This window comes from Equus caballus, chromosome 5 (assembly GCF_041296265.1).
Source record: "Equus caballus isolate H_3958 breed thoroughbred chromosome 5, TB-T2T, whole genome shotgun sequence".
NCBI lineage: Eukaryota > Metazoa > Chordata > Mammalia > Perissodactyla > Equidae > Equus > Equus caballus.
Genome location: NC_091688.1, coordinates 98,601,959 through 98,625,188, shown reverse-complemented (window position 1 = coordinate 98,625,188; position 23,230 = coordinate 98,601,959). Strand labels below are relative to the sequence as shown.

The window sequence follows — 23,230 nt, the reverse complement described above, 5'->3', positions numbered from 1 at the left end:
CTACTACATGCCAGACATTTTGTAGTTGTGGGAAGCTACAGCCTCCATATTGTCCCCATGACATGACAAGTGTGAGGACAGAAAGCCAACAGGCTAAGCTCAGCAGAGTAAAGAGATGACAAGGATTTCATTGATGCTCATCATTGAGCTGCTGAGCCAACACTAGCAATCGCTCATCTCAAATTGATTATTGGATGAAAAATTAAAAACCTGTATTTGTTTCAGCTAATGTTAGTTGGGGTATCGTGTTACCAGCAGCAGTCCTAATGGATATGCCAGTCACTGTCCCAGAATGTGATCCTGTTCTTTTCTCTTTTGCTTTCATCTGCCGTTGGCACTCAGGGCCACTGCCTCATGTCACCAGCCGCTCTCTCAGCTGATGAATTTCTACAGCTCTCCTATGGAATTCCACCTTCTCCACCACTGTCATGGGGCTGGAGGACACACTTGCTAAATGCTTAAGGCTACATTAAGGTTTTATTACTCTACTTTGCTGCATGGAAATCGCGTGTGTGTCATAATTCTTGGCGTGGTAACAGTTTGAGCTATGTGTGTGTGTGTGTTTGTGTGTGTTCATTTCTGCAACAGTAGGCACTAGCCTATTGTTTTACCCCTAGATTTATGAGACACAGTGCAGTGGAAAATGTGCACCCTAAATCTTAACAGCAGGGCAAGTTGAGATGGAAACATAAAGCACACAGTCAATCAATACATTTTTAAACAGGAGTTTTGTGAACGTGAGGTTGTCTTAAATTATCCTTGGAAGTGGGAGATAAAGTGAGAAAGTAGAAAGGCAAGAACTCTGAGGAATGAGGAACTTGCCTCCTAATGACAGAAGCTGAATGTCTGTGCTTCGTCTCCAGGGACCAAAGAAGGTAGGCTATTACGTTGAACTATTTATTGCCAATGCTCGACTTTCTTTTTACCTATTTTATCTAAGATAATTATAGCTTCAATCAGCAACAACCTAATTTTCAAAAAAAGGAAAGAGGAATCATTTTCTGCTATTTACTTACTATTATGTATTTATTACATAAGAAACACATGTTTTCTAAAGAAAATGTAAAAAGCAGAACATAATCATATATACACATATGATATCATATTTATACATGCTCTTTTTGGTTATTTCTTAGAATTTCCCTCACCCTGCTTACACTGCCCATCTGTTCTTACATGCTGTCCACTTTATCCACTGCAGCCCTTAGCATGTTAATCACAGTTGTTTTAAATTCTTATTTTGATAATTTCAACATTCCTGCCATATCTGACTGGTTCTGATGCTTGGTCTGTCTCTTCAAACTGTGTTTTTTGACTTTTAGTATGCCTTGTAATTTTCTTCTTGATGGCCACACGTGACATCCTGGGTATAAGAGCTGCTGTAAATAGACCTTTAGCAACGCGATGGCAAGGCATGGGGAGGCGAAGCGTTCTATCCTCCTGTGATTAGGTCGCAGTCTTTCCAGCAGCCTTTGGCTTTAGACGGTGAACTTCACACACACTTCTCAGTGCCCCCCACCCCATACTTTGGGAGGGACGGGGTGGCTCCAGCGGGCTGAAGTTGGATTTTTCCCTTTCCCGGGTTGGTTCAGCTCTGAAAAACCTGAATAGTTTAGGCTCTGGTAACATAGTTTCTCTTGAGGGCAGGTCTTGTTAAGAAGAACAGAATGCTCTGGCACATTTCAAAGTGGTTACTTATTCCACCCCCGCTTCCCCCCCATCTGCACCCACACTGGAAACACAGGGGGATATTTCTCTGATATTCAATGTGAGAACCTGGAGGTAGAGCTCACAGAAGTATGGAGGACCCCTACGACTGGGTCCCCGGGAGGTGTCATCTCAGACTTGTCCACACTGAGCCTCTGGCAATTCATCAGTTACGGTTTAGGTTTTCTAAGGCAGTGCTGGTTCCATGGAGGTTTCTGCTCCAGTAAGTTGTGATTCTCTGTATCTACCTATTTCTCCACTGTTGGGGGCAACAGTTTTCCTTGTGACCTCAATCTCTGAAAGATTCAGGAGGAGTTGCTGATTTCTCGGTTTATTCAGTTTTTTTACTTGTTAGGATGGGGTGGCAACTTTTAAGCTCCTTCTATGCTGGACCAGAAATCGGAAACCTACATGCTCCTTTGTAACCTGCTTTTTCCCTTTACAATAAATTGTGAATGTATTTGATATTAGTAATATATTTTTAAGAGTTTGATACATATTTCATTGTATGGATAGATTGTAATTGATGTGAGAACTAATATAACTTAATGGTTACAAGCTCAGTTTCTGGAGTCAGACCACCTGGATTCAAACTCGCCTCTGCCACTTAGTGACTGCATGACCCTGAGCAAATTAGTTCACCTGCTTATGCCTCAGTTTATTCACCTGCGAAATAGAGATCATACCCATTCCTACGTCATAGGGCTCCCAGGAGGATCCAGTAAATTAGTGTATGTGCAGGTCTCCTAGGACAGTGCTTCTGTGAAGGTGTTAGATGCTATTATTAACTCATCCCCTGTCGTTGGACATTTCACTTATTTCCAGTTTTTCACTATGATAAATAACCATGAAACGCCTCTACTTAGATCAAAATCTTTGCGTACATCCTTAATTATATTCCTAGCATATGTATCAATTAGGACTCTGTTTTGACTGCAAGTGACAAAAAAAAAAATCAATCTCAAACTAACAAGCAAAATAGATAAGTAAATAAAATAGATACTTCGATAAAGAAAAGTATCGGGTCATGTAACTGCAAAGTCGAGGCAGGCTAGCGCTGGTGCTGCTTGAGCCAGGCACTGAATCGTTTCCAGCCTCGCCCCTTCCATCCTTGATTTACTCTCAGGCTTCACGTGGTGACAAAATGGTTCCAAGCCAAGCCCTCCTACATCTAGTCCAGCAAAAGGCAGGACGGTTTCCTCTCAGAACTGGATAAAAATCCTGGGCTTACCTGACTCAGAAGGATCGTATTGAGTCAGGAGCCCGTCCCTGAATCAACTACTGTGGCTGGAGGGGTGGAAAGCATTGAGTGGCTCAGCCCTGGAGCTAAGAGAGATCAGCCCAACCCAAACCCTATAAAATGATAATGGAAAAAGAGTGGCTTCACAAAGGAATCTAAGATACTAAAAAAAAAAAAAAAACCCCATAAAACAAAAGAAAGGAGAAAGGATGCTGGGGGGCCAAGAAATAAAGAGATGCATTCTACTGATTAGTTTCTTAGATGAGGTATTTCCCTATGAAAGCAAATGCACATTTTTAAGACTTTTGATACATTTTGCCAATTTTATTTCTTCAAAAAGTCTGTGCCAATCTGCTTTCTCACTAACAGTAGAAAAGATGAGCCGTCTTCTGGCACAATAGCCAACACTGGTATTATCATCAGAAAATTACATTCCTCAATCTGATAGAAGAAAAATAAGTATATCACTTCAGTTTGTATTTCTTTGCAGATGGAACAGCGTATTATTAGTGTGTTATATTTTTACGTTTATTGACTATATACATTTATTCTTTTGTAAATTATGGCATTTCATTGACTCTGAGACATTACTGATTGTAAAACACACCATTATTTTGTATACTACCAAGAAATTTAAAAAAAATACACTCTGCTTTATACATATATTATATTATAAATATAGTTTTATAATCCATATTTCATTGATTCTAAGATTATTTTTTACATTTTAAGATCTCTGTAATCAGAACGTGTCCTACAATAAAAAGAAAAAGAATTGCATCACAATTTAACCAGCAGAATTTAAAATTTTTATTTTCTAATAGTACATAAAAATAATGTCTTATAGGGGCTGGCCCGGTGGTGCAGTGGTTAAGTGTGCACATTCCACTTCAGTGGCCTGAGGTTCGCTGGTTCAGATCCTGGGTGTGGACGTGGCACCGCTTGGCAAGCCATGCTGTGGCAGGCATCCCACATATAAAGTAGAGGAAGATGGGCATGGATGTTAGCTCAGGGCCAGTCTTCCTCAGCAAAAAGAGGAGGATTGGTGGCAGATGTTAGCTCAGGGCTAATCTTCCTCAAAATAAAATAAAAAGAAAAGAAAAACACACAAAAAAATAATAATATCTTATAGTCAATAACACCTTAGACTCAATAAATTATGATACATAAAAATCCTTATTTCTCCTTCTTATCTGTCTTTTTCAATATTTTGGCTGTTCTTGTCTCTGCTCTTCCAGATTAGTATTAGAACAGTTTGTCAAAATATTTTGTAATTTAATAAGAATTGTGCTAAATTTCTAGATTAGGGAGAATCATCATCTTTAAAATATTAAGTATTTTCATCTGGACACATGGCATATTTATTAAATTTTTCTTTTACTACCATCTTCAAAAGTTTTATAGCTTTTTAAATATAACTTTTGCATATTTCTTGTTAGACTTTCCAATATCCACTTTAGGTTTTTTGGGTGTGCAACTACGAATGAGAGTATTTTTGTAATATGTTTTCCAAATGATTATCGCTACTCTATGGAACACTGCTAATTTTTATTTATTTAGGCAGATTTAATTTATCCTGAGAACTTACATGTCAGAAAAGAAATTGGGGGAAAAAGTAAGAAGATTTTTAATAATCACTTCCCTTCCCCAAAAGTAATTAGGTAACAGAAAAAAAGTATTAATAAAGGATATTAATGCAATATATTATACATTATTTATACATACATATATACATATCATACATGTAAAGTGCATAACATATTATACAGATAATATACCATACAATATATACATAATATATTAATATAATATGCAACTACCTCACTTTGGCCATCAGTTTGGATCGTCTGCGACACCCAGCATCTTGTTGGAACTGTGTCTGTGTCTATTCCGTAGGGTGCAGCTGAGAAACCTCGCAGATGATCTGGAGGTCTCGGTGCCAGTCTGGGTCCAGATATCTGGGCTCTGAGACAGGTGAGATCCTGCAGGAGACACCCATCTTTTTAGAGCTACATTCCCTCCTCTGTAAAAGAATGACTTTGGACCCAATTATTCTAAGATTTCTTACTGCATCAACATCCTGGGGGACTACTAATGAGTGATGAAATTAACTGATAACATTTATCTCCTTTTTGGCCTTGCCTGTCCTTAGTCAGTAAAAAGAAACATTAAAAGACAGGGACCAAGAGAAGAGCCAGAGAAACAAAATGCCCATATACTCTTTAAGCTCTACATTTAACCCTTGAAGACGTGAATGTGTGTAACAATGCTGGACAAAGTAAGAGAGCGGGCCACTGTATTCAGGCACAGGTACAATCTAACTTCATGTCAGTCTCTCATTGGCAGCTCTCCTTGCCCCAGATAATGCCCTATTTGATTTTGTCTTGACTGGGCACCGGCCTCTAACTGCTGCCTTGTAAGAAACAGAATCTGAAAGGAGGTACAAGAATGGAACATCAGTACACTGACCGTTGTTCATTTGCTGAGCGGGTATCTCTTGGTCACGTGTTCATTCAGCACTCACGTGTTCCAGACGCTGGGTTCGGACCTGTGTGCAGACCAGGCATACACGGGTGGTGACAGATCTCTAAATAAGCACTTGTGCGGTGGATTACTTTCGTTACTGTGATAGAAATCTTAATTAGATATTGTGGGGAGGCAGGAGAAAGCATTTAGTCCTGCATGGAGACCCAAGAAAGGCCTAGAAAGCTGAGCCTGTTCCATTTGGAAAGGCAGAAGGGGGAAGGACGTGCCCATAGAGGGAAGAGCGAGCGCAGAGGTGCAGGGCCTTGACGCAGTGGGAGGGGCTGCAGGCCCACAAGGCTGGTGTGAGGGGGTGAGACACAGGTCACGGAGGTGGGCACGGGAAATATTAAAGGCGCTTTAAACCGTGTTAAAAGCATGTTGGGATTTCCTGTGTAGTGAGGTAGTGGAAGGGTTTTCCACAGCGGAGTGGTGTGGGCAGGTTTACATTTCAGAAAGATTGTTCTATCATCTGTGTGAAATGTGGACGGTTTGAGAAGATTTGAGAGTGGAGGCAAGGAGGCTGGTTAGGAGCCAGCTGGAGTAGTCCAGGTGAGATCTACGTTGATGCAGCCATAAGAGGTTGGAGAAAGTGGCGTGTGTATGCGATGGTAGATTCGTTTTCTATTGCTGTGTAACAAAATAGCACATCCTTGGCAGTTGAAAGCAGCGCCCACTTAGTAGCTCACAATTCTGCAGGTTGGAAGTCTGGGCCTGGTGTGGTGTGTTCTCTGCGCAGGGTGATGGAAGCTGAAATCAAAGTGTCAGCCAGGGCTCGGGGTCCTCCTCCGTCCTCCTTCAGAGGGTGTTGGTAGAATTTATTTCCTCGCATTTGTAGGACTGAGCTTCTGGTTTTTCCTCCTGGCTGTCAGATGGTGGCCCTGTTAGCTCCCAGAAGCTGTCCCTCTCCGTCTGCAGATCGTAACATGGATGTTTGTTTTCTTCAAGTCAGCCGGCTGCGTCTCTCTGACATCCCTTTCTGTGACCATCCTGAATAAACTGCTTTCAAAGGACTTACATGTTTAGATTAGGTCTACCCAGATAACCTCCTTCTCTGAAAATCAACTGTACCATACCACACATCTAAAGATGAGAGTAAAATTCATCCTATCCGTAGACCCAGGCACTATGCATGGTGGGAACGCTTGGGGCCATCTTAGAATTCAGCCTACCGCAGATGTTATAACACAACAATGACAACAGCGGCAGAAACTGGCCCAGATGGAAATTGGTTCCTGATTGCGTGAGGGACCAGGAAGAGGAAGAGATTAAGAGTCTGGTATGACTGGATGGTGTTGTTCACTAAGACAGGGGGTACCAACGGACAAAAAGGCCCGGGTTGCACTTTGGACTTGTCGAGACTCACAGATCTGGGGGCTTTGCAGGTGAGCCACAAGACAGTCAGGGATGACGTACAGGAGAGTAGTTGGAAGGAAATATAAAACCTTCAGGCATTAGCAGTTAGATGCTAGGAAAGACGGGACCGTAGGAGCTTGGGTTTATTTAATTGTGTAAACCTCTATGCACTTCCAGATTATAAATTCTTTGAGGGCAGGGCCCATGTCTTTTCATTCCTGTATGCTGGGTGCTTTCCATATAGTGTGTACTCAAAAATGCTATTGATGAATGGATGGATGTACAGATGGATGGATGGATGGATGGATGGATGGATGGATGGATTGCTGCAACTAGGCAGGGAAAGCATGCCAAGCACTGTGTATAGCGTTTATTGAATCCTCAAGACAATCCCAGAGAGTAGGTATTTTTCTTATGTAGAAGAGGAAACTGGGGCCAAGAGAGATTTTTAAAAACCCTAAATCTCACAGTTAGTTGATGGGAGAGATGCACTATAAATCCTGGACGTCTGACCCCAGAGCCTAAGCGCTCAAACACTAAATGATACAGCTCTTCCCCCAATCCTCCCACCCTGCTGAAGAGAAATACCTCCTACCCATGAGAGACAGAAAACTCAGTGGAAGAAATGGCATTCGGCCCCTGAGAGATGAGCTGAGCTTGGCAGGAGAGATGGGGAAGCGTGGTTAAGGTTGTCAGATTCAGCAAATAAAAAATACAAGACATGCAATTAAATTTGAATTTCAGATGAACAACAAACTTTTTAAGTATAATATATCGTTATTATATAGCATGCTCCAATTAGGCCAGGATTTTTACTTGCCATGTAGCTTTTTACCTCCATACTTCATTGCTTGTGCTACTCATCTCTATGGGACACCCTAGCTTTCTTTTTGCCAATCTTAATGGCAAAATCCATCCTTCAAGGTCCATTCATATCGACTCTCACTTGCTCAGCACTTTCCCATTTACAAAATGCATTCACGTGACTGATCTTGTTTGATTTACAAGGCAGCCTTGCAAGTAAGCAGGGTAAGCATTATTCTTAACTCCTTTGTACAGATGAGAAAATTGAGGCTTGGATCCAACTTACACAGATCATTAGTCCACATAACTGGGACTTCAGGGTCTTGGATGGTAATTTTCATCCTTTTTCCGCTAATGTACCCTGAACCCAATCTCAGACCTTCCGCTGTGACTCTCAATGCACTGGTAACTCTCCCCACTCTTGGCCTCTCTGTTTGGCTCCTGACTTAAAATTTACTCTTATTGTTCAAAATATGTAAGTCTTATTTTTGCAACAACACCTAAGGTCTCCCAAGACAAGAATCTGCCCCGTACAACTTTTGCCCTTCCCCTCTTCATATATACTCAAGTCATGCTGAAGAACTTTCCAAAAATCCTGCGGAATGGTCTAGGTCTGAACAATCCACACACTTCTGGGAGTTATTGACAGGGTGTGTCACTAGTACTTGTGACTGAAATTGTCTTTTGCTTTTCATAGATTGCCAAGAATTGCCTATTTCGAAAACGTGGTCAAATACTCTTCTCTGATATCTCCAACTTAGCGGTTCCTTTGGGTAGACAGTCCCATCTACCACAGAAATGTCCAGAATAGCCAAAGAAGAGGTTAGTTTATCTAATAGTAATTCATTCTTCCATTGTTCATTCAACAACACTTAATGATGTATTGTGCTAGACATTGTGTTCAGCGGTGGGGATCAAAGATGAAAGAGATACGGTCCTTCTTTTCAAGGAATTCAGTCTGTTAGAGGTGACTTGGCTTTGCACAAACTCCAGAGTACAAAGCATCACAGACAGATGCCGTGGAAGTTCAAGGGTGGGCAGTATTTACCTCTAGCCTGGAAGAGTAAGAAAGCTCAACTTTGATTTTTGACCTTGATTCTGCTGTAAAATTCAAGCAGCCAGTCCTGATATATTAATTATGTGGATTGTAGCCTCAGAATAATTACTGTGATTATCTCAAGAATTTTAAAAAGGATTAAATGCTAATGTGGAAAAATGGCAAACTCAACAGGAGGCATTAGCGGAAGCTGTTGATTACAACGTGGAAGGGTAGGGGTTCCCACCCCCTTCCAGCTTGAGCTCCTTCTCTGCTCCAGAGAGAAACAGCCTGACTCACTCTCTCCCTTTTGTAATCATCATTCTTTTGTCTATAGTCATCTTATGGCCTGAATCTCTCTTTCTATCACTCTCTCCTCCCTCGCTTCCCCCCTTCCTCGCCTCCTGACCTTATAGGCGTGTCTGTCTTCCATGTCTTGTTTATCCTAGTATCCTTCGGCAACCACCATTCCTAACTTATTTTTTGAAACTTCCTCCTTTGCATCATTCATTCACTATTATGCCAGCCAGGACAAGCTGGTGTTTGTCATTGTAATTTGGTAATTGGTATTCAGTGAATGAGTATTGGCTTGGATAACTAAGCTATAAAATGACAGTACTACCTTGCATTGGTATATCACTTTCCGGTTTTTTAAATGTGTTTTTTGTCTCATTCTTTTCCAGTTTTACTGAGATGTAATTGATAAGTTTAAGGTATACGGCATAATGATTTGACTTACATATATTGTGAAATGATTACCACAGTAAGTTTAGTTAATATCCATCATCTCACATAGATACAAAAAAAAAAAGAAAAAGAAAAAGATGTTTTTTTCTTTGCAATGAGAACTCTTAAAATTTACTCTCAACAAATTTCATATGTACCACATAGCAGTGTTAACTGCAGTCATCAGCCAAGAGGTACCCCCCCTGAAAGGCAACTCTTGGTGGCCTATTTGGTCCTTCTTGGCCGAGAGCTGCCATGGGCCTTGAGTCTGTGATCTTTTGGAATAAACTACCATCTACCTTCAGTCGTGGAAGCAACATCCCACAAGCTTAGTGCAGCCATCAGGCCTCCTTATTAGAATAGAAATGACGCCTGCAAGACAGAGCTCGGCCCGAACCCTCAGGTATAACCAAACCACAAAAGCACGTGGCTTCCTGTGCCTCAGTCCATTGGTCTGGGAGAGTTCACCCCTTCCCCAGCCCTGTTGGCCACTTTGGGGACCCTCTGGGATAAAGAGAATCCAGCACAAAGGGAGTCCATTAATTTTACAGACGGCAGCACCACTATCACATGTCTTGGAGCCCACTCGAGAGCTGCCGTTTCCCATCTCATTACTGGGACATTCCTGTTAAAGGATGAGACCCGGTGGTCAGCCCAACTCAGGGATCTGATCACAGTCACTTTGGTACTGGAGAATCTCCTCAATAAAGGCATGTCCATTGTTAATGTTTTTAAAGACTCCTGGGCAGTAGTTAATGGCGTTGCTGTTTGGTTTAGTTGATAGACTCAAAACAGACTTTCCATTCAGGACTCTGGGCCTGGGATTCCGCTACTCCAGCTCAACGCCAAATACCTTAGGCTCCTTTCCATCCAGGCTGTCACCCCTACATGTTGGGGGCAATCAGTTCACAGCCTCCCAGTAAGAAGTGGCTTCATAGCTCCTGGAGGCAGAGGGATATTGATTTTTGGTCAAATTTGTTACAGTTTCTTAAATATAAAACTTTGCCTCAAGGTCTTGGGGCTCGTCCAGGACTCATCCCCAATCACGCTAGAGTCCCTACAGGTACCATCCACAATTCAGTTCTAGTGAACCGAACAATCGCCTCACAAAGATGGTGCACATCAGACAGTGCAAGCCTTGGATGCCATCAACGAAGGACCAAACTCTGGTTGCTATGGTAGCTGATAACAGACTGGTATTAGCTGCCTGCCGGCATCTCAAAGTGGAGTGTGTGCCTTGAAGGGAACTTCCTACTGCATGCAGGTCAATAACACAGGAAGGGTCTGCAGAAGATTTCAACAAATAAAACAACGAACCCAAATAGTCAATATTATTATTAAAATACTCCAAGAGGTCCCTGGACTATGTTGATTTCTTCTCTTGGCTATCTCCTTCTGTCAGGGGCAGCTGATTCCCCATTACCTTTCAGGAGCTATAATAACAATTGCTGGCCTTACTATTTTGGGTTGGCTTTGCAGATTTGGTCTCTTTCAAGCACATATTTATTTACAGGAAAACTGGGAGGTTGCAAATGTCTTGGCTGAATTGTGACGATAATAAGAAAGAAATTTGTATCTTGAATTGACATTTGATTTAACATCAGTGAAATCTACGTCTCCTCTCCCACCCCTGTCTGTCAAGTGCTGTAACACAAGGTTTCCCCTCTTCCAGTCCCACCCCATGTGCTCGTGCGTGCTCTTGCTGCCTCTTTCAGACTTCATAGCAGAGGGTGGGCTCTCTCCCCACTGTCAGGACTTCTTCTCTATAAAATGCCTGTGCACTCTCTACACTCTCTTTTCTGGACCTTCTCCAGCAGACCCATCCTCCTTGCCCATCACCTTGGGACTTCCCCACCTGTGTGAGTAATAAAACTTTCTTGGATCACACCAGAGGACTACGCTTAAAACTTCTGACGCCTGAAGCTAACGTTGGCGAGGGGCTTCCCGTGCTGTGATGGAGCTGCTCTTACGTACGTTACTACAATTATTTTGCTGAAGAAGAAATTGAGAACCTTTGAAGCCATTCTAGATGATTAGACCCTACCTAACAGTTAACAGGAATATGATCACAGCTCTCTTAAGACAAATTGTTTATGATAAACTTGAGCCTGAAAATCATTGGTGTGTGGTAGGATGCCAGCCAGAAGATTTCTGTAGCCGGAAATGACATCTTATAACTGTGGCAAGAATTAAGAGCAAAGCTTCCAAACCACCTCAAAGTGGGGGGGTGGGGCTGGGGCTTCTATCCTGAAGCCCTAGTGCTCATGTGCGAGGAGACGGCCTTCCACTCTTCACTGTGTGGCCAAATTCTACTGATCAATTTATGTGACCATCTATCTCACAGGAGAAAATGCTTCAGCATTCTTACTCCCTGCCAAGTGGTTTCTTGTGTGATCAAGTGCACAGTAAAACCACGGTCCTCAGAAAACTCAGGCCATGACGCCATCCTGGAATATAGATGCTACAGACCTAGCAGAAGAACCATATTGCTCAACATTCGCCAGTGCAAAGTTTCCTAAAATGCATGAATCTGTTTTTCTTCCAAGAGAAGTTCAGTATGCCAAACGTGATTGATAGTCTTTTTGTACCTTCATGGTACAGAGTAACCACGATACTCACTTCTGCTTCAGCTGTGATGTTGGAGGACCCTAGGATGATAAAGGGCTGTGTACGGGCTTCAGGATGTGCCAAGAAATAGTAAAATAACAAAGGATCTCCTGTCCTGAGCACCTGCCACATGCCACGCAGTTTTCCCACCTTATCAATTAAATCTTCCCAACGAGTCTATGAGGTAGTTACTATTGCCATCCCCATTTTACACAAGAGGAAGAGAAAAATGTCACATTTCAGGCCATTTGACTAACAAAAATGACAGAGCTGGTTTCAAGTCCATGTCACTCTCCAAATCCTAAATTATAACTGGTGTCTCTCCTTCCTTTGATGTCTATGATAGGCAAAATGAGGGCCCCCAAAGATGTCCACATCCTCATCTCCAGAACCTGTTGATAACGTTACCTTACAAGGCAAAAGGGATTTTGCCGATGTGGTCAAGGAAAGGATCTTGTGATGGGGCATTCTTCTTAGGATCATTTGGATAAGCCTAATGTAATCAAAGGTCTCATTTTAAGAGGGAGGCGGGAGGATCAAAGTCAGAGAAGGAGACGTGGCAACGTGAGCAGAGGTTGGAGAGACAAGGCCATCAGCCAAGGAATGAGGATAGCCTCCAGAGGTATGGATTTTCCTTGAGTGCCTCCACAAGAGGCACAGCCCTGCTGTTACCTTGCTCTCAGCCCTGTAGACGTGTTACCAACTTCTGGCCTCCGAAACTGTGAAAGAATACATTTGTGTTATTTTAAGCTCTTAAGTTTCTGGTCATTGGTTACAACAGCAATAAGAAACTAATACAATGTCCCAGTGCACGTTAACTGTACTCTCTGATAGCGCTTTTTATCTTGGAGTATATAAATATATATATTCCAACCCACATTTATATGTGTATATAGTCTCAGTCAAAAGTTTTACTCTTTTTTTATTCCTCTGCACCTACCAAATCTTAACTTTCTTCAGTGTTTGTGTCGTACTTGCACTATACTAGGCAATTTGCAATTAAAGACTCATTTAATTTTTCTAACAACCTGTGGGAGAGAGAGCTAGCTTTCCATGCAAAGTGTGTGCTTCCCTTCGCTAGTGCAGAGTCGTTTCTAGAAATTGGTTGCCCAGCCATGACTGCATTCTTAGGAGTCTGTCTTATATCCAGGCATGGCCCACGGCTAGTTTTTGCCATGGAATCTGAGAGGTGATGTGGTTAGTGCATGTGTGGCTTCTGTGCTCCTCTTTCCCCCTCTAGACACCCAGGAACCTGTGAGTTAATAATGGGGGAACTATAAAGTGGAAGAAGCCTTGGTCCCTTTTCACCATTGTCGTCTTTCAAGAGCAAGAAATAAACTTCTATTGTGGAAGCTGCTGGGACTCAGGAATCTATCTGTCAGCTGGAGTTGCTTCAACCATGCTCCAGCCCGACGAAGTAGACAACGTTACCCTCATGTTCAGTGGTACTCAAACTAGGGCTCAGAATGATGACGTGACTTGACAAGGAAACAAATTTGAAAGTGACAGAAGCAGAATTCTGGCTCCAAAGAAGTTGTATTTCCAAATGCTACATAGTATCTTATATAAAACTTTTGTTCAATTGTTTGTTGAACAAATCCATCTTTTTAAAACAAAGTCTTTAAATCAGAAGACACTTAAGAGATTATCCTCCTTAAATCTCTTATCTTCCCTCATCTCTTCGAAGATGAGAAGACAAAGCCTGGAGATGCCACGTGGCTGGCCCCTGAGATGGGACGCAGCAGGCCCAGAACCCAAGCCTCGTTTTCATTACCCAAATGCTCCTGTATGTCAACTTGTTTTTCAATCAAAACTGGTTTTCAAACATTTTTATATAATATCATCCATGACCATTGAATCACTGAAGGTAGAGTCTTCTCTTTAAAATAAAAAATAGAAAAAAAATTTAACTGTCTTAAAACACAACCCTTTGAGGCTTGCACATCATGATATACATGTACTTATAGATACTATAGATACGTGCGTGCGTGTGTATCTTATTCTAAGTCTCTTGTTCTATTGAGACTAAATTATCTTCATGCTACAAAAATAAAAGTGGCAGAGCATGAAACAGATGGAGAGTTAAAAGAATGAGCTGAGGACTCCGCATCTTGGCAGTTTGAAAATATGTTCTACTACAGTAATCATATTTATAGAAAACAAATAATGGCGACACACATGTTTATTTCTCACTAGAATTCTCTGGTTTGGCTCATTTGTTCTCTAAGTAATACTGAACTTCTTTGCAATGAACAGTTATTTCCCCTGCTTTTTTTTTGGTAAGGTAGATTGGCCCTGAGCTAATATCCGTAGCCAATCTTCCTCTTTTTGCTTGAGAAAGAGTGGCCCTGAGCTAACGTCTGTGCCAATCCTCCTCTATTTTGTATGTGGGACACTGCCACAGCATGGGTTGATGAGCGGTGTGTAGGTCTGTTCCAGGGATCCGAACTTGTGAACCCCAGGCTGCCAGAGTAGAGTACAAGAACTTGACCACTAAGCCACTGGGCTGCCCCTCTCCATGATAAACTTTGATTTCAACTCAGCATTGTAGCATCTAGGGATCTCAGTCCTGGAATGGAATTTGAGGGCCTAGAACAAAGAGTGTCCCCAAGTTCTATTACCTGGGAATTACCTTAAAGCTATAACTACATACTAAATATGCTATTCATTTTAATTGTTTTTCTATAAATTAACTTTCAAACTAAAAGTTAACTTAAAAAATGATCGACTTTCTTGAGATGTAACCCATATAACATAAAATTTAGTCATGTAAATTCATTGACTTTTAGTGAATTTACTGAGTTGTGCAATCATAACCAAAATCAGATTTTAGAACATTTCCATTACCCCAAAAGGATCCTTCCTATTTTCACCCCTCAGCTCCTATTCTCAGCCCTAAACAAACAGTAGTCTACTTTCTGTCTCTTCTAGTCAGGACATGTCACATAAATGGAATCCTACAATATGTCGTCTTCTCTGTCTGCCTTCTTATGTTCCCTTCGAGGTCAATCAGTCTGTTCAACCAAAAACTGGGCTCAGGTCTCTCCTGGGACTCCTGAGGGAGCCGGTGGGGAAGCTACAGGTGAGACCTCAGCTCTTGGCTCTTGACTGCAGTCAGCCAGCCACACTGCGCCAGGTCTTTACGCATAGCACAGAAACAACCACGCTTGACCCTCCCCCAGGTTCACCAGCTGAAATCCTGTTATGACTGACTTCTCTCAACCACCTTCCTTGTGTAGATCGTACGTTTAGTGTCAAGTTTAAGAACTCTTCACCTAGTCCTAGCTTCTGAAGATTTTCTCCTATGTTTCTTTCTAAAAGTTTTGTAGTTTTGCTCTTTCCATTCAAATCCGTGATTTGTTTTGCATGATTTGGGCAAGGTGTGGGATTCAGGTTGAGCTTCTCTTTTTGCCTAGAGATACCTATCTAAGCCAGCTCGGGCTGCCCTAGCACAATACCATCGACTGGGTGGCTTACACAGCACGCATTTGATTTCTCACAGTTGGGGGGCTGGCAGTCTTCGGTCAGGCTTGGGTTCCTGGTGAGGGCTCTCTTCCTGGCTTGCAGACAGCTGCCTTCTCATGGTGTCCTCACTTGGGGAGAGAAAGGCTCTCTCTCTTCCTCTTCTTATAAGGCCACCAATCTTATCAGATTAGAACCCTGTCCTTATGATCTCATTTAACCTTAAAAACCTCCTAAAAGGCTGTCTCCACATGGGGTCACATTGAGGGTAAGAGCTCCAACATAGAAATTTTGGGGGACACAATTCAGTCCATAACAACATCCGATGGCTCCAGCACCAGTTGTTGAAAACGTTTGTTCCTACACTGAATTGCTTTTGCACCTTTGTCAAAAATCATTTGGACTTGGACTTGTGTGTGTGCCTCTGTTTCGGGGCTCTCTGTTCTGTCCCCTTGATCTGTGTGCCTGTCTCTTTGCCAATACCATACTCTCTTCATTACTGTGACTATATATTAAGCCTTAACATGGAAAATTCTTTATTCTTCATTCATATGTTTTCCTCTTTTTTAAAAATTATTTTGGCCATTCTAGCACATTTCTCTTTTAATATAAACTTTAGAATAAGCTTGTCTATGTCTACCAAACTGTGCTTGGGTTTTTATAAAAATTGCATTAAATCTATAGATCAATTGACTCCTATGGACTGACCAAATACGTGCACAGGCCTAGAGAGAGGATGTCAGGGGCTGCGGAAGTGGTGCAAGAGCACAGGTGGTCTAGGATGGGTTAACGTGCGTTCATCAGTGGGAGTTCGGCTTTTGGCCAAATGCAATTGAAGCTGACTCTGTCCACACCCTTGCTTCTAGAGCCTACTGTGTGCTCCTCTCAGAGCCTCTCAGAGTCCCCCAGGCCCATCACAAGGCTGGAATTTGAGTCCTCCTTGCTTCTTCTCCGGGTGGCCCTGGGGCGTGGCAACTCTAAACTTTGGGACCAATCTATCCTCAAGGATGAATCTCCAACTACCGTTGACCTTGGGCTGCCAAGTTCCATGAAAGCAACACACACGGAGAACGAGCTGGAGCAGATGGACCCGCTTCGTTATTCGCTGTGGCTTAGACTTGAGCCCGCTGTGGAGGCCCTGCTCCCGATGAAGAGAGCTGGGACAATGTTAAGGAATCTTTGTCTCTCCAGCTTCCAGTCTAGACTAGGAAATGCCCCAGCAGACAAATGGAGCTTCCTTTCCCTGAGCCCCTTTGTTGGTACCCTTGTGGTGTGTCCTTGACCTTCCCAGGGCACAGATACCCTTCCCTAGCCTCACAGGAGAAGAGATATTTCCAAAGCCAGATATAGAAGGAAATAAAGGGAAGAGCCAGAGACACCATGGCATTAGACTTGCAGGGTTGTCGGGTTTTTTAAAATCATTTTTCTTATCACACTGGAGGCTCTGCCAGGACCTGTGGCTCTGGGTTCCAGATCAGCACTTCAGCACTGCATGGAGGTGGAGTTGGGGCGATGGAGCGGCCACCTCCATCCCTCTCCAGAGGCTGCCTTTCCCCCAGCCCTTCCTCACCGTGTGCTAAATCTCCTTGCCTGTATTGATGGAGAAATCGAGTTTCGTAAATCATCATGTGGTTCACACAGGCGCTAACGTCAGATAAACTGCCGACAGCCTCATTGCAACAAATCATCGCCTGTGGCCATGCGGCTTCTCAGAGCCCCGAGAGAAGAGCCGCGGAGCAGTAAGAACCAGTTACACGTCCCAGGGGCTGCCAGAGCTGTGCTCTCGCCACTCAGTGCCTTTGCTCACAGTGCTGCCTTCGTTTCAGAGAGACCCTTCTCTCCACCGCCAAACCCAGCCAAGCTGCCTTCTGTGAAACCTCCCCCGCCCCCCGCCGTGGCACCAGCAGGAAAGCAGCACCGTCTTTCCTCAGCCCCTGCCCTTACAGCCCTATTCTATGCTTGTCCTTCCAGCACGATTGGTTTGGTTCCTTATTGGACAGTAAACTGTGGGCAGTGGCGAGCCAGGGAGTGTTTCTGAGCAGGGCAGAAACCCAGTCAGATTCGTGCTTCAATCAGATGGTAATGGAGCATGGAATTCTCAGGAGAAAAGCCAGAGGCTGAGTCACCTGCAAGGTGGCTCCTACAACGTGAGGGATGATGAAGTTGGATCCAGTGTGGGGGTGGTCAGAATAGAGAGTATTGACTTTGACTTTTTTTTTTTTTGAGGAAGATTAGCCCTGAGCTAACTACTGCCAATCCTCCTCTTTTTGCTGAGGACGCCTGGCCCTGAGCTAACATCCATGCCCATCTTTCTCTACTTTATACGTGGGACGCCTACCACAGCATGGCTTGCCAAGCGGTGTCATGTCTGCACCTGGGGATCCGAACTGGTGAACACCGGGCCACCAAGAAGTGGAACGTGCGCACTTAACCGCTGCGCCACAGGGCCGGCCCCTTAACTTTGGTTTTAATGCATTCATATGTTTTACTTGAGAAACGAGATTTAGATCTCTTAATCGGCAAACCAGGAAGGCGTTTTGTGGGTCGGTTAAATGAGATGAGGCATGTGCAGCACCTTGCCCGAAGCCGGGCACATAGTAAGCCTTTGGTAACCATTGCCACTTTTCACTCCACCCTCCCCAACCCTGTCCCCACAGCAGCCACAGTTCTGGGTTCTCATCATTCAGGATTCCCCGGGAGAAGAGTGATGTGGAAGCAAGAGGGCAGAGGACTCATCAGTTACAGGTGAGAAAGACTGACCTACATCGAGGCAGGGGGATGAATGGCCTTCCCTCCCCTGCCGCCCCGTGGTGTAATATATCCGCTCATCCAAGACTCGATTTTAACCACAGACAACAAGAGGCCACATTTCTACACTACAGAAGGTTGTTAAAATTCCTGGAACAGAGACACTTTTTAAGAGACAAGATTCGTGACGGTCTTTTCACAAGGAAGGAGAAGATTTATGGCAGGCAAAGGTTCTGATGTGTGCTGTGTCCGGTGCCTTCCCTCCTCAGGATGGGCAGGAGGCGCGACACCATGGGCGTCTGGCTGGGTGATCTCTTGAGGCAGCTCTGGTTTCCTTTGTTCAGGCTGCTTCAAGCCCGGAAAGGCCAGAATAAAGTCGCCCTGAGCGGCAGCCACTTGCTCACGCTCTCGGCATCTTTGCCTTTTTAATCTGCAGTTTGGAATGGTCACACTTTCCCCTCCTACCCCATAGGGCCTCTGCTAAGATTGAGGCAAGGGAAGGGAGCCACAGCCTGGTGTTGTGAGTCAACCCTAAACACCCAACCCCGTTGGGTACAGGAGCTTCCTTTAAAAACACTGACCTGAACCTGTTGCTTATGCCTTCACTGCCCTGACCACAGCCTGCGACCTGTCGCATGACTTTGGGTCCCAGCGGGCTCTGGCCTGCTCGTGTGACACACCTTGTCCCACGCCCTCCCTTGCTCCTTGTACTCCACCTGCACTGGCCTTCTTTTTGGTTCACTTAAGATACTGTGCTCTTCCCAACCCAGGCCTTCAAACACAATGTTCCTCATCTTTACCTGTTCACTTTCAGCTTCCTTTTAAGATTCAGCTTAAATTAACTTCAGTCACTCGAATCACAAATGTTCATTGAGCGCCTGCTATGTGCCCGGCACTGTCTTGGATGCTGGAGCCAGTAGTGAATAGAGAGGCAGAGCCCCTGGTCCCGTGAATCTCATATTCTAACAGCAGAGAGACAGAGAGCAAACGAGCAATGAATGAACGAGGTAATTTCTATGGTGGTTATTGAGAAGGCAATAAAAGTGTAGTGGATAGGGAAGGTTAAGCTCTCTGGAGGGTCGTGGTTGGTGGGAGAGGGTGGTATGCATTGATTGGATCTCCTCTTAGTGACCTGAGCTGTGACGTGATTGATAAAAAAGGATACTCCAGAGAGAGGCAGCAGCAAGTGCAAAGGCCCTGAGGCAGGAATTAGCTTTGTAAAGTCAAGGGAAAAAAGGAGGCCCAGGTTCCTAGGGCACAGTGATGAGACAGAGAAGTACACCACAGGTCAGAGAGGTGGGAGGGGCAGACCACGGCGGGCATGATCCGCCAAGGGGAGGGGGCTCAGATTTCAAGTATAAATGGAAGCCACCGGAACATTTCAATTTACATTTTTAAAAGGTTGCCGTGGATGCTTATGGCTGGCAGAGATGACAGAAAGAAAGCGTGGGAGGAGAACCTTTGGAGACTCCGACAGCAGGTGAGGTGCAGATGGTGGTGGTATCGGTGGAATTGGAGAGCAGTGGGTGGATTTTAGAACAGGAGCCTGTGGATCTGGTCCGTGGGTTGGATGGTGGGCTGGAGAAAATGGAGGAGGCAACAGGGAAAGTAAGGGGGGAACACCCTGGGGAGAAATGGAGATTTCAGTGTTGGCTCCCCTAAAGGACTTTGTTACAGAAGGCGTCCCAGTTCCCGGGTCCTTGTTGGAGCTCCCACAGCAGCCTGCAGTTGTACTTTGCAACACTCGTAACACCTGTCATTTGTCACTGTTTGTTCAGAAAATGTCCCCCACTGGACCTGAGGGGAAGAACACACCTGGCTGGTTTAACCCCGTTTGTCCAATGCTTGCACAGTGCCTGGCGTATAATTGTAGTTTATAATGGAATGGAATGGATGATGTTAACATCACTTACAGAGTAATTTCACTGCACCGGGTGCTATTCTGAGCACTTTACATGTCTTAACTCATTTGATTTCCACAATTCCCAGAAATGGATACTACTGTCATGACCATTTGACAGATATGTAAACTGAGGCACAGAGCAGGTAAGTAAACTTGCGTAAGGTCACATAGCCAGCAAATGCCAAAAAGTACAGCTATTTTACAAGCGATATATTGTCTGTGCTTCATAGCACCACAGTGAGACACGCTTGCGTCTGGTTTTTGTTTGAGGCGAGCGAGACATTAGCCAGTTGGAGGGTGAATATTGGAAGTAGGGTCAGCGGGATTTGCCCCATCCGAGGCTAACTGAGAAAGGTGCTGTCATGGAGGCAGGACAGCTCCAGGGCTGAGACCACGCTCTCTGCTGCCAGGCTGGCTTCATTTGAAACGCATCGCCACATTTTACTCGCTGGGTGGGTGACCCTCGGCCAAATTCCTTACCGTCTCTGTGCCTCAGTTGCCTTGTCTGTAAATTGTGGGCACTGTTAATCATACCTGCCCTCCTCTGGGCTGGGTGTGATAATGTGTGGGCTGCACTTAGAGTAGCGTAGCTCTTACGGGACGGCACTATGGTTTGTCTACAGGAAATGCTAAGGAGAGAGGGTTCTTTGCTCCCCAGTCTTCCCCCAAGGGCATTCATCCTGGATGAAGAGTTCGAATCAAAGAATCATTGCGGTTAGAGTGGGTAGTAACCTACACTGCGCAGTAGCTGTCCCACTCGGCACAGGCTTTCTTCCGCTCCCGAAACGTGGTGGGAGTCGATGCTCGGTATTCCTACTCACAGGTTTCCACGTGTGCACGTTTTTCCATGACAAGCTGCAGAATAGTTACCTTATCCTTTCCAATCTTTCTAATTTTTCTGGCCACAAGCCTGAAGAAAATTGTGTTAAGCCTTTCACGTTAAGCCCACACATTGTACTAGCCCAAATGAATGTCGCAAACTGTGAGCGGACTGCAGGGGGGCTGCCTGTGCAATTCATTTGCAACTTAGAGACAAAACACAGATGAAGGGGAAAAATAACGAATTGATTTGCATGACCAGCAGGTACTGCGTTAACATTTTGGTACATTTGTCCTAGTGAAAAATGCTAACGGCCCTTAGAAGCTGTGTGACCACCGTCAATCTATCTGTTCGTCTAAGCCTTGGCTTGCTCCCAGGCCGCCCTCTTCCCTGTCCAGACGCCTCTCCCATTCTCTGACCCACGTGCCGACTGTCTGCTGTGCAAAGTAGAGTTCACTATTTCCTAACCTGCTCTTCCTCCTGTGTCCCCTGTGTCCACTCAGCTGCCCAAGTCAGAGGCTGGGGACACCCTTCCTGCCGTCCTCTCCCCTCCCACGTGGCTCATCTCCGAGTCCTGTCAACCCCCCTCCTCCCCTTCCTGCCCAGATTTACTGCGGCCACTTCAGCTCAGCCACTTTCATGTCTCATCTGCTTTATGGCAACAACCCCCCAGTTAGCCCCTGACCCCGACCCCTGCTGGGCCTTTCTAATCTATTTTCCTCATGATAGCCCATGATCTTTCCAAAATCAAAAAGGGGCCTTGTCGCCCTCCGGTTTTTAAGCCCTCAGCGGCTCTCCATTAGCTGCCATCCGAGTCCTGCTTCTCTGTCTAGCCTCATCTCCAACCCGTAAGTTCCTCCACGGCATACTTCGAACCGTACATACTATGCACAAGGCTCTCAAAGCATGAGCTGAAGACGGTGGGGTCCCCAGGGCCCTTTCACGGGGCCTGAGGTCAAGACTCTATTCATGATAATACGAGGACATTATTGGCTTTATTCACTTTCATTCTCTCGTAAGTACCCAGTGACGTCTTCCCGGGCTGCCTCACGTGTGATATCGCAACAGGTCAAAGTCACAGCAGGTAGGACCTCTCTGGCTCCTATGCAGCCAGACAGGAAAGAGATTTGCAAAAATGTCAATCAATGCCAGCTTCTCACTAAATTTCTTTTTTTTGAAAATGCATTCATTTCTCATAAAACATTTTATTTATGTGAGCACATAATGGGGTTATTATTATTTAAAATTAATAAACACATATTTTAAATTTTTTACAGTTTTAACTCAATGCAGTACATATCAATAAATATATCCCACATAAACAAAATCTTTTTGGGGGTCCTTAATAATTTTTAACACTTTATATAAAGGGGTCCCAGCACTAAAAAGTTTGATAACTGTTGCTCTAGCCCAATGGAAACACCCAGAGTAGACTCTCTCTTTCTTCTTCCGGCTTCTTTTCAATGCCTCTCCCTGACGGGGTACCTTCCCCCTCGCATAAACTTTCTCCTGCCCCCTCTGCCTGCCTCATGCTTCTGCACGTCTCAGGGTTCAGCGTGAGAGTAGCCCCTCAGCAGAGGCCCCCTCCAGCTCCCCAGAGAAGCCACAGAGCTAACTTTGGCTGAAGCCTTCTCCTATGCCAAGCGCCATAACAATGGCTCTACCTGCGCTTTCTCTTCCTCTGAGTTAGGCTGGGGGAGGGGCAGGAAGGGCCAGGGAGGGGGAAAGACACAATCACTTCCAGTCTACAGCTAAGGAAAGTTAGGATCAGAGAGGTTTAAAAACCACCCAGGTCACACAGCTAGTGAGTGGCACAGTTGGCCTGAATCCCTTCTCTTCCCGTTCTGTCATTGGTTCCTGTGCTTGAGTGTGCCCAGTGGTGTGCTGGTAAATGTTCAACAACTGGCTCTCCCAGGGACCAAGCCCTGACTGGCAGCATTTGGCAATTTCTGTGGTGTAAATATGCCTGTGGCTGCCGGTTTCAAGCTGCCAACGTGACATTACTGAGCACAGAGTTGGGAGGGCATGTGCAGTAGCATGCATCCTAGAGCATTCCCCCCCCCCCCCCACCCCACGGATAGAATCAACATAAAAACTCAAGAGCACAGATAATAGCAAAATAACTAGGAATTACGGTGATGAGTTTTGAGGATTTTGAATTTGAGTATCTTTGTTTTAAATATAATTAAACATAATTTATTTAATTGTGGCTTTATATAATGTAATTTTTAACAATGGCCGTGTTTAGCAGCCAGCTCACAAAATTTGTGAATGTTTAACAATTGGCTCTGGTATCTC

At 44.4% G+C, this 23,230-nt stretch overlaps 1 long non-coding RNA gene across 1 annotated transcript in view; it reads left to right on the top strand.

Annotated features, from left to right (window-relative positions):
• Positions 1 to 1,636: 1,636 nt before the first annotated feature.
• Positions 1,637 to 23,230, top strand: part of LOC111773624 (uncharacterized) — a 31,855-nt gene continuing 10,261 nt past the window's right edge. The window contains exons 1-3 of the long non-coding RNA XR_002808293.2: positions 1,637 to 1,930; positions 18,119 to 18,206; positions 19,611 to 19,689. This is a non-coding gene — a long non-coding RNA (uncharacterized lncRNA). The remainder of the gene's footprint in view (positions 1,931 to 18,118; positions 18,207 to 19,610; positions 19,690 to 23,230) is intronic.